Genomic DNA, 15,273 nt, shown 5'->3' with positions numbered 1-15,273 from the left:
AGCTATCCAAGGTTCTGAATCTTATCACCAATACAAGTTCTGAACCTGAATCTGGGACAATTCCTTCAAAATTCAGATTACAACTTGGAATGGATCTATAAATCCAGTTGATATGAAAGGTAGCAGATCTCACTGACCCCAGCTAGCAATGCAAGAGCATTTTACTTTTTTTCTCCTACTCTCATTACAGGATAGTAAGAAGGAATATGTGATACCCTGGAACTAAGTGTTAATGTTATTATCTGACTGGGATTATGGATTACCAAAAATAATCTTGCTGAGCTTTTCATTCCCTTTTGCTTAACATAAATGATTCCTCCTTTTCTCTATCAGGTTTCCAGGTTTGCTAGAGATTTACTACTCAGAATGCTTGACACTCTCTGGGGAAAGTAAAGAGAAAAGCAAGAGAGAAGGGAAGGATTCTCTTTTTTTCTGCTCCCTCCTGCACTGTTCATGGGAAACAATGCATGTTTCAATGTTACCTAAATATCTGCCAGTGGAATTACATTACACAGTCCTTATACTTTTTACCAATAAAGCACAACATATGTGGATCCATAGTCAGTGTATGACTGACAACCCACTATTACAGTGCACAATGCAAAGAGCCATGCATACAGTGTAATTTAATGGTCTACCACATGTTCCAAAGCCCCACATCATGCATCCTTCTGATGGATGCATCCACTCTGCATCACCATTTAAAAAAAAAACAGTGCCAGATATGTCTGTATATATCATTAATAGGGTGTCAGTTAATGCATTCTTTCCTTCTATTTCCCTCTTCTTTGTATCAGTCCAGTTCTGTAAAACATTTAGGCAAGAGAAAGAACATACCTGGTTCTGTCTTTCAAACCCCTGTTTTTTCCCATTAGCAAGAGATGTCTGTTCTTTTCTATTCATTTATGTTTTAGCTATTAACAGGGCTGGGCTTGAGGCATTCTGGAGCTCAGAGACCATATGGGCAAATCATGATGGCAAGCACAAAGGGAGCTTTGATTCATAGCATACCATCCTTGATCTTTTCTATGGGATTTTTAAAATGGAAAAACAAATGTTACAGTAAGTTGCTGCTGCCAGTACAGTAGTGTTGGGAAGCCTTCTCTGTTATTGGGTCTCTGGGTTTAATAACAACACTGGTCACCAGCACTGCTCCAAGATATCTGAAGTAATTTGGCTGCTTTGATCATTTCTGACTTCTTTAACCCATCTTTTGATAAACTCAATTACTGGTGAGAGATGGGATGATGTTCCCGCAATGGCATTTCTGGGAAGTGGATGAAAAATGTCCCTCCAGTCTTAATTGTACACCAGAGCCAGGATGCAGCTGCTTTGAGAAGAATGAATACAGTGACATTTTGAAGCTATCCATAACTGAGAAGTGGTTAGATGGTTTCAATTTCATCTATAGCATGATGGTTTTAGTGTGTCGTTGTAGGCATTCTTTTTAAAGTAACATCGCAAGATCTGTTGTACATCCACTTAACCATTAAATCAATGGAGTGACTTCAGGTCACGTTCTGTCACTGCATGGTAGTTCTTAGCTGACCATTAGTCCAATTAACACACATGGTGTTTCTTTAAGCATAAAATGGTGGGGTGGGGAATGCAATCTTGAGCTGACACAGAGATGTAGCTACAGGAAAGGGGACAAGATCATGGCATTGCTCCTATCCCCAAAATAAGAATAAGAATTCCAACCTCCAATAAATTTTCCAAGATAGCAGAGAGTGAGATGTTGAAAATCATTCACATCTGGAACTCTTATATTTCCTATGCTCACCTTCCCTTGATACCTTCCCTTTGGGTTCCAAACTGTGCATATTTCTAAGTGTTGTATGTTGTTCCAATGTTAACAATTTGAGAACTAAATTAAAACTTATTAGTGAGATCCAGAGTTCTTACTTGAGGAGGAAATGCTCTTATTTCCCAATTCCCCCAATAGCCACACCGCTAGATGATTAACAAGATGAACTTAAAAAAATAATCTCAGTCTACTGAATTGCTTACCTGAAACTTGCAGAGGACAGCTTACTCATATTCCTCCACTTTAATCCAAAACATGCAAATATTTCCTTAACCTATCCACAGATCATATCAAAATCTATAATTTTGGCCCCAAAACTGTCTTCAATATATACATGAGGTTGACTTATACACAACTATATGCAGCAACTTTCACTGAACTATGGAGCTCACTGCAACCTCCTGTGACCTTTTTCACAGGATTGTTATTCAAATAAGTAAGAAGGAGAACTATATGTACACCACTTTGAGTTCGTTGGATGAAAGGTGGTCTATATATATAGTTTGCACCCTTTACACAGGAAGCTCTTATGAAGACAAGACAAGGGTAGAAGGCAGATATTTAAAGACTGAATATGTTGCTCTCTACATTTACTATTTCATATAACACACCAGTGGAGTCTAAAGTAAGTTTGCCTTTGGGGGGGGGGGTGGGGTGGCAGGGGCATGAACATTTGTTGTTATTGTCTGTGCCAACTTGACTCCAACCTATAGCTACTGGATCAAAGGGTTTTCTTGGCAGGCTTATTCAGAAGAAGTTTGCCATTGCTTTCCTCTAAAGCTAAGAGAGTATTTTTGCTCAAGGTCATCTAGTCAGTTTCCATGGCTATAGTCTGACCACTTCATCACACGGTATTTGGGAAGCGTCCTAGGATACTTCCAGGATGCTTTTCTGATGAAGCCCACCAGATGCCATCACACATTTCCAGTGAAGCTGCATTGCGGAAGTGTTCTAGCAGCATGCTAGGACGCTTCCCAGAGAACATGGGAGGCTTGGGAAGAACAGGGGGAAGTTGGGTGGTGACATTTTCCCTCATATGATGGAGAAAGCAGCACAGCAGGTGATGAAGGGCACAGGACAATGGTTTCCCCCCATTGCCCATACGATTTGCCATGCTGCATGGTGAATCCCCCCGCTGTCACCCAGCTTGAGGACCTTTGTCTGATAAGGTTCCTAGTCTAACACTCAAACAATCACATCATGTTTTCACTTTTAAATAAGTGGCTTTTGGCAATATTTCTTCACAGGAGGTTTGCTACTGACTTCCCCTTAGACCAGTGATTCCCAAAGTGGGCACTACCGCCTCCTGGTGGGCGCTGCAGCAATCTAGGGGAGCAGTGATGGCCACAGCTACATATATCTTTCTGTTTAATTGCTATTAAAATTTTAAAAAAATTTAATTTCCAGGGTACTGAGTAATATTTTTTTCTGGAAAGGGGGTGGTAGGCCAAATAAGTTTGGGAACCACTACCTTAGACTGAAAGAGGGTGAATTATCCAAGGTCATCAACTGACCTTCTGGCTGCCCTGACTCTTATTCCAGCACTCAAAGAACTCTTCATTCATCCGGTAGGGCACTTCTTTCGCTCCCGCCACCATCCCAGGCTCGGTTGGCGGGGACGAGGGAGCAGGCATTTTCTATTGTTGCTCCCCGGATCTGGAATTCCCTTCCGGAGGAGATCCGGCAAGCACCCACCCTGGCTTCCTTCAAAAAGCTGCTTAAAACCTGGCTCTTCCGCTGCGCCTTTGGATAACCGAGCCCATAGCTATAGTAGTTGCACAGGCCACCTCTTTGACTTGAAACACTGCACTTTATTCCTCTGCCCCAAAGCATATTAGAATATCACATTGCATTTTAGTTCTAGTGGTCCCTCCAGGCCATCCTCTCCTCCATCCCAGTGGTCTTTTTTCCCTCTTTCTTTGCAGATTCATGTTATTTGAGTGATTATATTCCTTCTGCTTATGTGATTGTTTTAGTCAATTGTTATGTTTTGTTTTTGTTTCTAATTCTTATAGCGTTTTATAGTGTTTTCAGTGTTTTATTGTACAATGTTTTATGCTGATTTTATATTGGAAACCGCCCTGAGTCCCTTTCGGGAGAGAGGGCGGTATACAAATAAACTTTTACTTACTTACTTACTTACTTACTTACTATATCACATAGCTTATTATACCTTGAAAAATAGAAAGAATCTGTACTTTAGCCAGCCTTTGTTTGAATAGTACATGTTATATTATTCAGCTGAATGAACCACATTGTACCTTAATCAACATTCAAAACATGTTTCTAAATCCCAGAGAAGAATGTGATCCCATCATAGATACATTAAACATAATACAATGCAACTTTAGAATCCAGCAGTAAAAGCCTATTAACACAGAATGTGCAGCACTAAACACAATGTTTAATAACACCTCTATGTAGATCTTGGTACAGACCATAACCAACATATCCTCATCTAGGATGATACCCAAGTAGAATTTTAAACTGAGAACTCCATCTGTTTGGAGCATTAACACTGCGAGAAGAAAGTACTTTGAAAGGTCTCTGAGTATGTTAATAAAAAGGAGACAAGTACTATAGCTGGAGGTAATTTTAGATTATATTTCCTCTAAGACATTTCAGAGAAATTTATCTACTGTAGATGTCTAAATAAAAGCTGCCTGTGTGCTTGTAAAAAGAGTTCTAACACATCTATGGTCTATCAAAAGGAATGGCGAGAACTCAATTTGTTCCTGCAACTTTTCCAAAGAAACCGAGGCACCTAAAATAAGGAAATGAAAATCTGAGAGTCTTGACTTTTTTCTCAGTCTTCCTCAGAATCTCAGTAGCTTTCTTTTCTGTCTCAGTTCTCTATTGTGTTGTGATTTTTTTTACTCTTTTCCTCCATAGGAATTATCTGTATTTTCTATTGTATGTAATTCGGTATATCAATCTAAAGAATGAAATTTTGCCTATATTTTCTATTGACTAAAACATATTTGTGACTATTTTTCAAGTAAATATCTCTTTCTTTGTGCCCATTATTTGAATAGATGCACACAAGAAGATAAAGTTTTGAATTAAAAACTATCTGGGAAGGTGGAGGTGTAAAAGTAACAAGGCATGAAATAAAGTTCTTTATGCTCCTTTAATTCACTTCATTTTCTTCAAAACAGCAAAACCCAAGCTGAAATCTCCTTTGTTGCTCATTTTAAAATAAACACAAAGAGGTAAAAGTGCAACTTTTGTTATACTCTAACAGATATATACAAATACTTACACACACACACAAGTTTCAATACGTCTTCCCTAGGTGTGATTAAATCTGGATCTAAGTCCTCTTTCACAATTATAGTGTTATATTTGTGTGGGGCAGCCCTACCATCATCTCCCAAGTGAAATGAGCTCTGAAACTAAGCAGGAAGACAAATAGACAACAAACAATAACTTTGACCAAAGGATCTACCAGGCTCCAGCACTGCTTTCAGTCCAACCTACTCACAGCACTGGTCAAGATAGTTAGAACCAGAGAGTTGTAGTGCCTAATACTACTTGTTGTACACCTTCGAGTTGACTTTGATTTATTTTTGCCCCTATAAAATCTTGACAATATTTGTTTGGAGTGAACTTGTCATTTCTTTCCATAAAAACTGAGGGCTACACAAGCAACTTAATCCAAGGCCAGTCCAAAGCAGCAATACTCTAGATTGGCTCCATTTCCACCCTGTAGCAGAGTCAAGACCATCCAGCAGCGCTAAGATCATGTCAACCCCACTGGACTGTCACCTTACCTGGGTAGCCCCTTATTGCCACTGCCAGGCTGCCACAGATCTGGAGAGCTTCTGGCTCTTTGCTGATGTTTGGTGCAGCAATACAAGGGTGATGCAAATCCAATCTGTCCTCTTTTCCCTGCACTATGAAGCACAGGGAAAAGGAGATGGCTGATGTGAATAGTGGACCATTTTGGATTAAAGCCAGTTCAGATATCCACACTAATCCCAAACTTTTGCTCCAGAGTCTGGTTTTAATCCGTGTTGTTGACTGAAAGTCCCTGGACATCATCTGAGCATCCAGGAGTGACTTCTTGTCTGATGCAGGGAATACAACCAGTATAGAGAAGCCCTGAAAGAGCAGTCCCCCAAGCCTGTATCATAAATCCAATTGTTAATCCCAGCTAGAGTAGACTCAGAAAATCAATGGGATTCATTGAGATTCAGCAATTGATTCAGTGGGTTTATTCTATTTGCGTCTAACCAATGGGATTCAGCTTTTGTGTTTCCATTTACTTCAAAATTTGCTTTTATGAAATTCTAACACTTTTAAAAAAATTGCCCTAGGCCAATCAGATGTAAGTATTAGTAAATAAAGTGCAAAGCTGTTTATTTTTATTTTTACATCACATAATTGCTGTTAAGTAGTTATGGATTTCAAGTTTAAATGTATTTTGTAACTTTCTAATTCACAGCCTCTTATTGGCAGCTGAATGCTTTGCACTCAGGGATGTAACATTTCAGTATCAATAGAATGAGAGCTTCTCTGGGGAATGTTATGGTAGTCTCTGAACTACAGCACTGTGACACTCAACCTGTACAGTCATAATATCCTTAACACACTGATTTTAATTTATGCAGCAAATGGTTCTCAGTTTTTGTTCACAATTTAATCAGGCACGACTCCTCTGGCATTTATTTAAGCTCCACTGTGAAGAGAAAGCACGCCCAGTGGACCCGCTTTTCCTTTTGCTCATATTACTCAGTACAATGCCTTATTGAAAGCCTTAGGCTACTTTTTACCCAAAGCTGCCCCCTTGAACCAATGGGGCAGCTCAAGAAGAATCTTTTTTCAAGGTCACACTAATGAGAAGGTAAATTGGAATATGTTAAAATAATACTGCTTTGATCCAGGTGAGGATGGAAGATCTTATGGCCCTCTAGATGTTATTAGCCTGCAACTCCCATAATCTATAGAAAGCGATGGAGCTGTTGGGGGTTGCATTCAGCCATATCTCAAGGACTACATATTTCTCACTCCTGGTATAAAGCAAGATTTCCATAGGAACCTGGACCCATCTACACTGACATATAATGTAGTTTGAAGCTGCACTATATGGTCAGAGTAGAATCATATAATGCAGTTCAATGTGGTTCTTTCCATTGGTATCTTCCTGTGTTTTACAGAAGACCAGCTGTCAGAGCAACATCTAACACGATAACAACACAACACATCAATTGGCAGGAAATAACCACAACTTCTGTGTATAAATTGACATCTGTGTTGCTTGTATGGCAGGGCTGGATTAACCATTAAGCAAAAAAAGCATGTGTTCAGGGCATCATGGAAAGGGAAACATAACAGAAATTTTCTGTAGTTGGATTTACTCTGGTTCATAAGAGTCCAGAGGGTTAAACCACTGAGCTGCTGAACTTCCTGACCAAAAGGTTGGCAGTTCGAATCTGGGAAACAGGGTGAGTGCCCACTGTTAGCCCCAGCTTCTGCCAACCTAGCAGTTCGAAAACATGCAAAAGTGAGTAAATCAATAGGTGCCTCTCCAGTGAGAAGGTAACGACGCTCCATGCAGTCATGCCGGCCACATGACCTTGGAGGTGACTATGGACAGCATCGGCTCTTCTGCTTAGAAATGGAGATGAGAACCAATCCGCAGAGTCAGACTAGAATTAATGTCAGTGAAAAACCTTTACCTATACTTATATTTTGAATTAGGTATATGTAGGGGCACCAAAATCCTTTAATAGCTTCAGGGCTCTAAAAGTCTTAATCCAGCCCTTTTGTTCAAGCATCATATTAGTAAAGCTAATATACTGTAAATCTGCTTGGAATTCTTAATTTCTACAGGAGAAAGCTTTCTCTTGGGCCCCTTCTACACTGCCATATAACACAGTTTGAAATTCCATTATATGGTCAGTGTAGACTAATATAATGGAGTTTAATTGCATTGAACTGCACTATGTGAGTCTACACTTTCAAAATTACATTATATGTGAGTGTATAAGGGGCCTTGGTCCTGCCACCATCACAGGATTCCCTGGTGAGGTCACGAGAGAAACCCTTCTCAGTGGCAGCTCCCACCCTCTTGAATGCTCTTCCATGGCCGCCTCTTTGCTCTCCATTTTTATTTAAGCAGGTTTTTGATGTATAAACAGGGAAACTCTTAATTGGGGATGCCTTATTTATCTTTTAAATCGTAATCTTTTGTTTCCCATTTCTCAAAAATAACCCAAATCTTTCATTTAAAAAACATGAATGGTTTTCATTTGGCAGAAGACACAGCATGAGCGTGTGAATGTTCTTTAGCATTTAATGCAAAAATAAGAACAAGTTGCATGACAAAAGAATCAAAGAAATAACCCAGTTGTGATACAATGTGTTTGGGGAAAGAATTTAATTGCAGCTAACTGGTTTGTTATGTTTTAGTCAAACCCACCAGCTGCAATCAACTGCACTTCTTTATCTGAGCAGCTTTTTAGTGGGACTTTAAACATGCATAAAAAGACTTAACAATTTCTTCTTGACCAAAGAGCAAAGCACTTATTTCCTACACTTCAAGAGAGTAATTCTGGCAAATAGCTATCTCATCAAGATTTCAGATCAGGAACTGTGTTAAAGAACGCCAAGGTCTTGCCCTCCAATGTAATTTTTTCCCGTATGCGGCCTTTGAAGTAGCATTGTAGGCAGAGAGTCCATTTTTTAAATGCCATTTGTCCTGACATCTAGGAAATGAAACAAGCCCTCTCTTGACACAAGTCAAGTCATTTTACCTAGCTCTTGACATATCTGCATCTACAGTGGCACAACTGTAAGAAAAAGATAAAGAGGGTGATGAAAATAGCAACTGTCCCAACAGGTTATGGAAAGTATGTGTAGGAAGTTTTATAGGAACATAATACTGTCTAATGGGATCAGGCCAAGGCCTATTTAAACCAGAATTTTGAGACCAGTTTTGGCCATTTAGGTGCTCTGTAAAAATGCACAAGTGAGGAATAAATTGATCAGCCCTAAAAATGGAAAATGTCTATGGGCTCTTCCACACAGCCATATAACCCAGAATATCAAGGCAGATAAACCACAATATCTGCTTTGAACTGGATTATCTGAGTCCACACTGCCATATAACCCAGTTCAGTGCGGACTTTATACAGCTGTGTGGAAGGGTCCTATGTTACCTGATATGGAAGCTGATATTTGAACAAAGGTGATCAGTGAAGAGCTGAGTAGAGTGAATTGCCTATATGGGGAGGGAGAAGGGAGATAGAGTCTGATGTCATACTAGGTGCTGTAGGCTGTATTTCAAGGAAGGAACTGGCAAAAGCATCTCTGAATATTCATTGGCAAAGAAAACCCTATGAAATTCATAGGATAACCATAAATTGGCAGAAGATTTTAAAATATACACACACGTACACCATTAGCTACATAAGTATATATTGCAGTTTGGCACCACTTTAACTGCAATGATTCAAAGCTAATGGAATCCAGGAGGTTGTAGTTTGCTGGGGCACCCAGGAGTCTTTGGCAGAGAAGACTAATGTAAAATTCCAGTTCTTATTATTCCATAGTGTAGAGCCATGATGATAATAGTGGAATCGAACTGCATTATTTCTACAGTGTAGATGTGGCACTAAGAAAGATAAACAAAGATATAGGGAACAAAGTACAGTCAGCCTTCTTGGTGGCTGCTCTCATGTTGTGGAGCTATCTTCCAGGGAAAGCTAGACTATCCTCCTTCTTCCTGTGGGCAAAGAGCTCTTTATTCAGGTGGGCTTTGGACAACTGCACACCTGCAAAGGAAAAAGCTTCCACAGGGAATGTGCTACACTTTTTAGTGATATGTTTTAATTATGCAGTTTTAAATTGCCTTTAATGCATTTGTGTGTTTATTTTGTAATTTGTTGGATTATGTTTTAAAATTCTATTTTGGGTGGGTGGGTAGTTTATGTCTTTTTTCAAAAAGAGTTGCTACTTTGAGTCCTAGTTTTAGGGAAAAGACAAAACATTCCTCACTTGGAACCCTATGCCAAATTCTGGGCACCAAAATTCCAGAAAAACATTGAAAAGCTGGAATATATCAATAGGAGGACAATCAAAATGATCATAGGTTTGGAAACCAAGTCCTATGAGGATCAGCTTAGGGAACTGGTATGTTTAGCTTGGAGAAAACAAAGCTGAGGGGGACATGATAGCCATGTTCAAATGGGTCAAACTGCATTAATTCTACAATGTAAGTTACCATAAGTTCCAGTGTAGAATATAGGCTTATATCTAATTTTAATAATTTAAAAATGTATGTTTGAGGAGGAATCCAGCAGAGCTAAATGAAATTCCAAGCTGGTGTAAAATATATTGCAGTCATACATTTTCCATATAGATTGAACTATTGCATTGAATTTTCTTCTATGATTCCAAAATAACAGTCATACTTTGAAGAGGTTGATTGACATCCAGTACCCATGGCATTAATAGCCTACTGTATAATGCTGAACAGATTTGACTCCCAGGGCCAATTTTAAATCAGGTGAAAATGCCATTGATTTCAATGTTTCATTAAATAGTTTTGCCTTGGGCCAATTTGAATTTAATAGTGAATATAGTATTGCTGCATATGAAAAAAAATCTTTATTGCCTTTAGGCCCAAGTGGTAACCCTGCAAGGAAAAACAAGATATCAGAAAAATTGCTAACAAGGTTAGCCAGGGTCATTTTACAGCTAGAAATGCTTTATATAGTCAAGGGAGGTGAAACTTCACAATTATCCAGCAAGACAGTTTGATTTTAAAGAGTATTGAGTCTGCTGCACAAGGACCTAAGAGTGTTGCATTTCCATTGAATTCCTTGGGGGTAACTTCTGAGTAGACATTGTACAGGATTGGACTCTTCACTTATTTATAAGGACATCAGATTGAACGTAGCCCACAAATGTTAACCAAGATGAAGCATGGAGAAAAAGGAAGTGAAACCCTTAGGGGGGAAAGGAACAAAGAACATGGAAGAAAAACTACAAGAATGTTGCCAGAACTGACCTATATTGCTTAATTTATCCTGCTCTTAGTTTCAGAATCGGTGTTTAGCCGAAGAGAGAAAAATGTTTCCGAGTGCCCAAAGCTTAATACTGATGCCTTTGTGTGGTGGGAGCATATTACACCACCATTGTGTCCAGACTACACCAAAAAGTTGCTCGGTGTACACTTGAGTTTGGGATATGTTGTCTCATTCAAATCTCATGGGCCTCCCAATGGTCTAGCTGTGCCCGGCCACTCGTTGCTGTGGCGAAGTATGGTGGTATGGGAAATAAAGTATTGAGGAATTGTTGGTAGTTAAGTTAAAGGGTAAAGGTTTTCCTCTGACATTAAGTCCATTATAAATGGGTTATATAGTTGTGTGGAAGGGCCTTGAGTTTACACTGCCATATAATCCAGTTAAAATCAGATAATCTGTATTTTATAGGCAGTGTGGAAGAGGCCTAAGTGAGGCCTAACTCTGCATGTCCCCTGGGCTGAGTGGGTTGCTAGGAGAACAAGTGGGCAGAGCTTAGCCTTCTAACTAGCAGCAATTGGGTAAAAACAATTATTCCTCTCCCTCTAATTAGGACTTTATTTTTCTTTTCTTTTTGTTGTATGAACGTAGAGGCATGGATGAGGACTTGTGCTGCTAAGTTTTGTCCTAGGCCAAAATTTCATTACCCTTATATATATATATAGATTGGAAGCTTTCAATCACCATTTTCAGCCAGCATGAGAGGGTTGAGCTGAGGTTGGTCTTCCTTCCTTAGGCCTTCCGATCTCATACCCTGATTGGGCTGAGGACTAGATATAGTTTGTGGGGCTTGTTTCCCACCCTTCTATGTCTCAGCCTCCTTTCCTCTCTTTCCCTTGAGTTCCACTTGCAGCCAGATGGGAATGAACAGGGGGGATGGTGGGGATTGAATTTAGGTGGATGGGACACTGCAGAGGGAGAGCTAGGGAGGTTATTTTCACCACCTTTTCTCTTAGGCCCCTTCCACACTGCCCATATATCCCAGGATCTGATTCCACATTAGCTGATTATCCCAGATTATCTAGCAGTGGAGATTTATATAAACCAGTTAAAATCAAATAATCTGGAATCAGATCCTGGGATGTAGGGAAGTGCAGAAGGGGCCCTAATCTGTCTTTTCAGGTCTCTCTTCCTAATAATAATAATAATAATAATAATAATAATAATAATAATAATAACAACAACAACAACAACAACAACAACAACAACAACATTTATATTCTACTCTATCTCCCCGAGGGGACAAAGGGCAGATTCCAGCATATACAACACAACGTAAACATTCAGTACCTAGAAACACAGATAAGGTAAAGGCTTCCCCTTCTGGCTCTTGAGGGGTGATGCTCATCTCCATTTCTAAGACGAAGAGCCTGTGTTGTCCATAGACACCTCCTAGGTCATGTGACTGGCATGACTGCATGGAGTGCTGCTTACCTTCCTGCTAAGGCGGGTACCTATTGATCTACTCACATTTGCATGTTTTCACACTGCTAGGTTGACAGAAGATGGGACTAACAGTGGGAGCTCACCCCATCCCATGGATTTGAACTGCCAACCTTCTGATCAGCAAGTTTAGCAACTCAGTGGTTTAATCCGCTGCGCCACCACGGCCCCTATTATTTCCCCTACTCTATTGCTACTTCATTGCTTTGTCAATTCCTTCCTCTCCATTAAGTCTCACTCCACCTTATCCCAGCCCCATTCCTACTTCCACTATCTTTCATGACTTCTCCTCCTTTTTTCTTTATTCTTTTCCATCCTCTGATGTGTCTTCTCCCATCTCCAACCCTTCTCATAACCACTGCCACAACACAGAGCCATTGTCATCACCTCTGCTGCCCTTGGTAGTTTTATTGCTGCCATTATATGGGGCTACTGCTGCATTTCAGGCCCCTAATACACCACCCTATATGACAGCATCTGATCCCAGATTATCTGCTTTAAACTGGATTATATAAATCTCCACTGCCAAATAATCTAGGATAAAAAGATAATCTGGGATCAGATCCTGGAATATAGGGGTAGTGTGGAAGGGACCTCACAGACAATTCCCACTTGCAACATTCATGTCAACATGTTGGGCCATCGCCACTATCTGGCAGTTCCCCCTCCTACTTCTTCCACTTCCTCTGGACTTATCAGGAAATGCCCCAGTAGCTAAGCAGATTCATCAGCAGGTCTTACATCTGTTCCCAGATACTCTGGTCTGCCACAGTGTCAAGGAATCAAACATAGGAAAACGTGCCCATACCAAAGTGCTGAGAATGGTAAAATAGAGAGGTTTGTGAGGAAAATCCAAACGGTTAAGGACTCTCTTTTAAAAGACTCTGGACTTCCCAGTAATGTGTGGGCGAGGCAATGATGACAGCCAATTATTTCATAAATAGAATATGGTCTGAACCTATTGAAAATACCCCATATTTTCTGTTGTATGGCAAGAAGCCACCTTTAGGACATCTGAGAGCATTTGGGACACAAGCATGGGTTTTAGTGCCGAAAGCAATTAGGAGAAAGGGGCAGGAGAAGTCGAGGAAGCTAGTCATGGTGGGTTATGCTCAAGGAGCAAAGGCATGGAGATTTTTAGACAGGGACGGATCTATAGTAATTTCCAGATCTGCAAATTTTGCCTGTCCACAAAGTTGGGACAAAATACATGCAAACCATGAGGTGTTTCTCCCAATGTTAAATGAGGGACCTCTAGGGAAAACACAAGCCTTGGAGGAAAGTGCTAGTGCAGCAACTCCTATTTCTCCTCAACACACAAAGGGTCAAGAAACTGGAGAATTTAAGAAATCCGAGTCAGATGAGGATCAGGTAGAGAATGACCAAGAAGATCCTGGGGAAGGCACAAGTAAAGACACTGAACTCAGGAGATCCACAAGAGTTAGGAGGATTCCTGAAAAATTGAGAATTGGACATGTTAGACTCAAGTTCTGTTGATTTATGTAGATGACCTATGTTTTATTGCGAAGACTGATAAAGAGGTCAACCATTTTGCTGATGAGTTAAAGCAATAGTTCCAGATAAAAGATCTTGGGCCAATGCAGTATTTCCTGGGGTTGCATATCATGAAGACTGAGCAAGGAGGTTTTGTGCTAAGTCAAAAAGGAAAGATTGCATGTGTTAAAAGCCATGAGAATGGAAGATTGCAAGGGTGTCCAGTCACCTATGATTTTGGGATTTCAAAACTAAGTTGAGAATGCTGAACCACTTCAACAGAAGGATTTATACAGAAGTGTAATTGGTCAGTTACTGTACATAAGTAATTACACACGTGTTGATGTTGCTTTTTGTGTAAATTTCTTAAGCAGGTATGTAAGTAATCCGACCACAGCAGCATGGAACGGTCTCAAACGGTTGTTAAGGTATTTGAAAGAGACCCAGAATTTCTGTTTAGTTTTGAATCCTGGTGATTCTTTAATTTTAGAAGGCTATGTAGATAGTGATTTTGGAAACAGCCCTGATAGAAAGTCAACAACAGGAATGTTGTTTAAGCTAAGTGGCGCAGTCATTGACTGGAGATCTAAGAAGCAACGTTTTGTGGCTCTGAGTTCGAGTGAAGCCGAATTTGGTGCTCTGTCTCAGGCTTATACAGAGTCATGTGTCCTAAAGCAGCTTTTGAAAGACCTGCTGATTCCAGTGGAGGAACCAACTAATATTTTTGAAGACAACCAAACATGTATTTTGATGGCTACTCAGACAAGAGTAAAACAGAGAAGCAAACATGTAGATATCAAGTACAATTGTGTAAGGGATGCAGTGAAGGATGGTAAAATCTCACTGACCTATTGCGAAAAAGCCAAGAACTTAGCAGACATTCTAACGAAGCCACTTGGGGCCCAAAAGCATAGTCAGTTCCAGAAAGACCTGGGAATTTTTGAATTTCAGTTATAAAGATTTCTTTACACAAGGAGGGGTATTGCGCCAAATTGCTATGTGTGTGTGTGTAAAGAAATCCTTGCAAAGTTGCTTGCGAAAAATCTCTGCAAAAAGGGAGCTGATCTTTTTGCAGAGGCAAGCCACGCCTCAAACATTGTATCGGTTTGCTGGCAGATGGCTTGGTTTGTCAGTTGGGAATCTGGGCTTGTAGGGAGAGCACAGAAAAGACAGGCTCTCTAGCTATGGTCAAGTAGCAGTTTAAAATATGCTATGCTGGGTATATTGAATGCTGATTGATTAGTTATTGATCCTATGCAACTACAAGGACATTGTACGATTGCTGAACTGTTTATTTGACTTCAACTCAACAAGTAAAGTTTCCTTTGTTCTTTCAATTCCTCTGCCTGGTCTGAGTCTTTTGCACATGGTGTTAACTGGACGCTGCTGGTTCCACGCTGCTGGTTCCACACTCGCTAACAATTGCCACTATCTGGCAGCTCCCCCTCCTACTTCTTCCACTTCCTCTGGACTTATCAGGAAATGCCCCAGTAGCTAAGC

This window comes from Anolis carolinensis, chromosome 1 (genome assembly GCF_035594765.1).
Source record: "Anolis carolinensis isolate JA03-04 chromosome 1, rAnoCar3.1.pri, whole genome shotgun sequence".
NCBI classification, from domain to species: Eukaryota; Metazoa; Chordata; class Lepidosauria; order Squamata; family Dactyloidae; genus Anolis; species Anolis carolinensis.
This window is presented reverse-complemented; position numbering follows the sequence as displayed.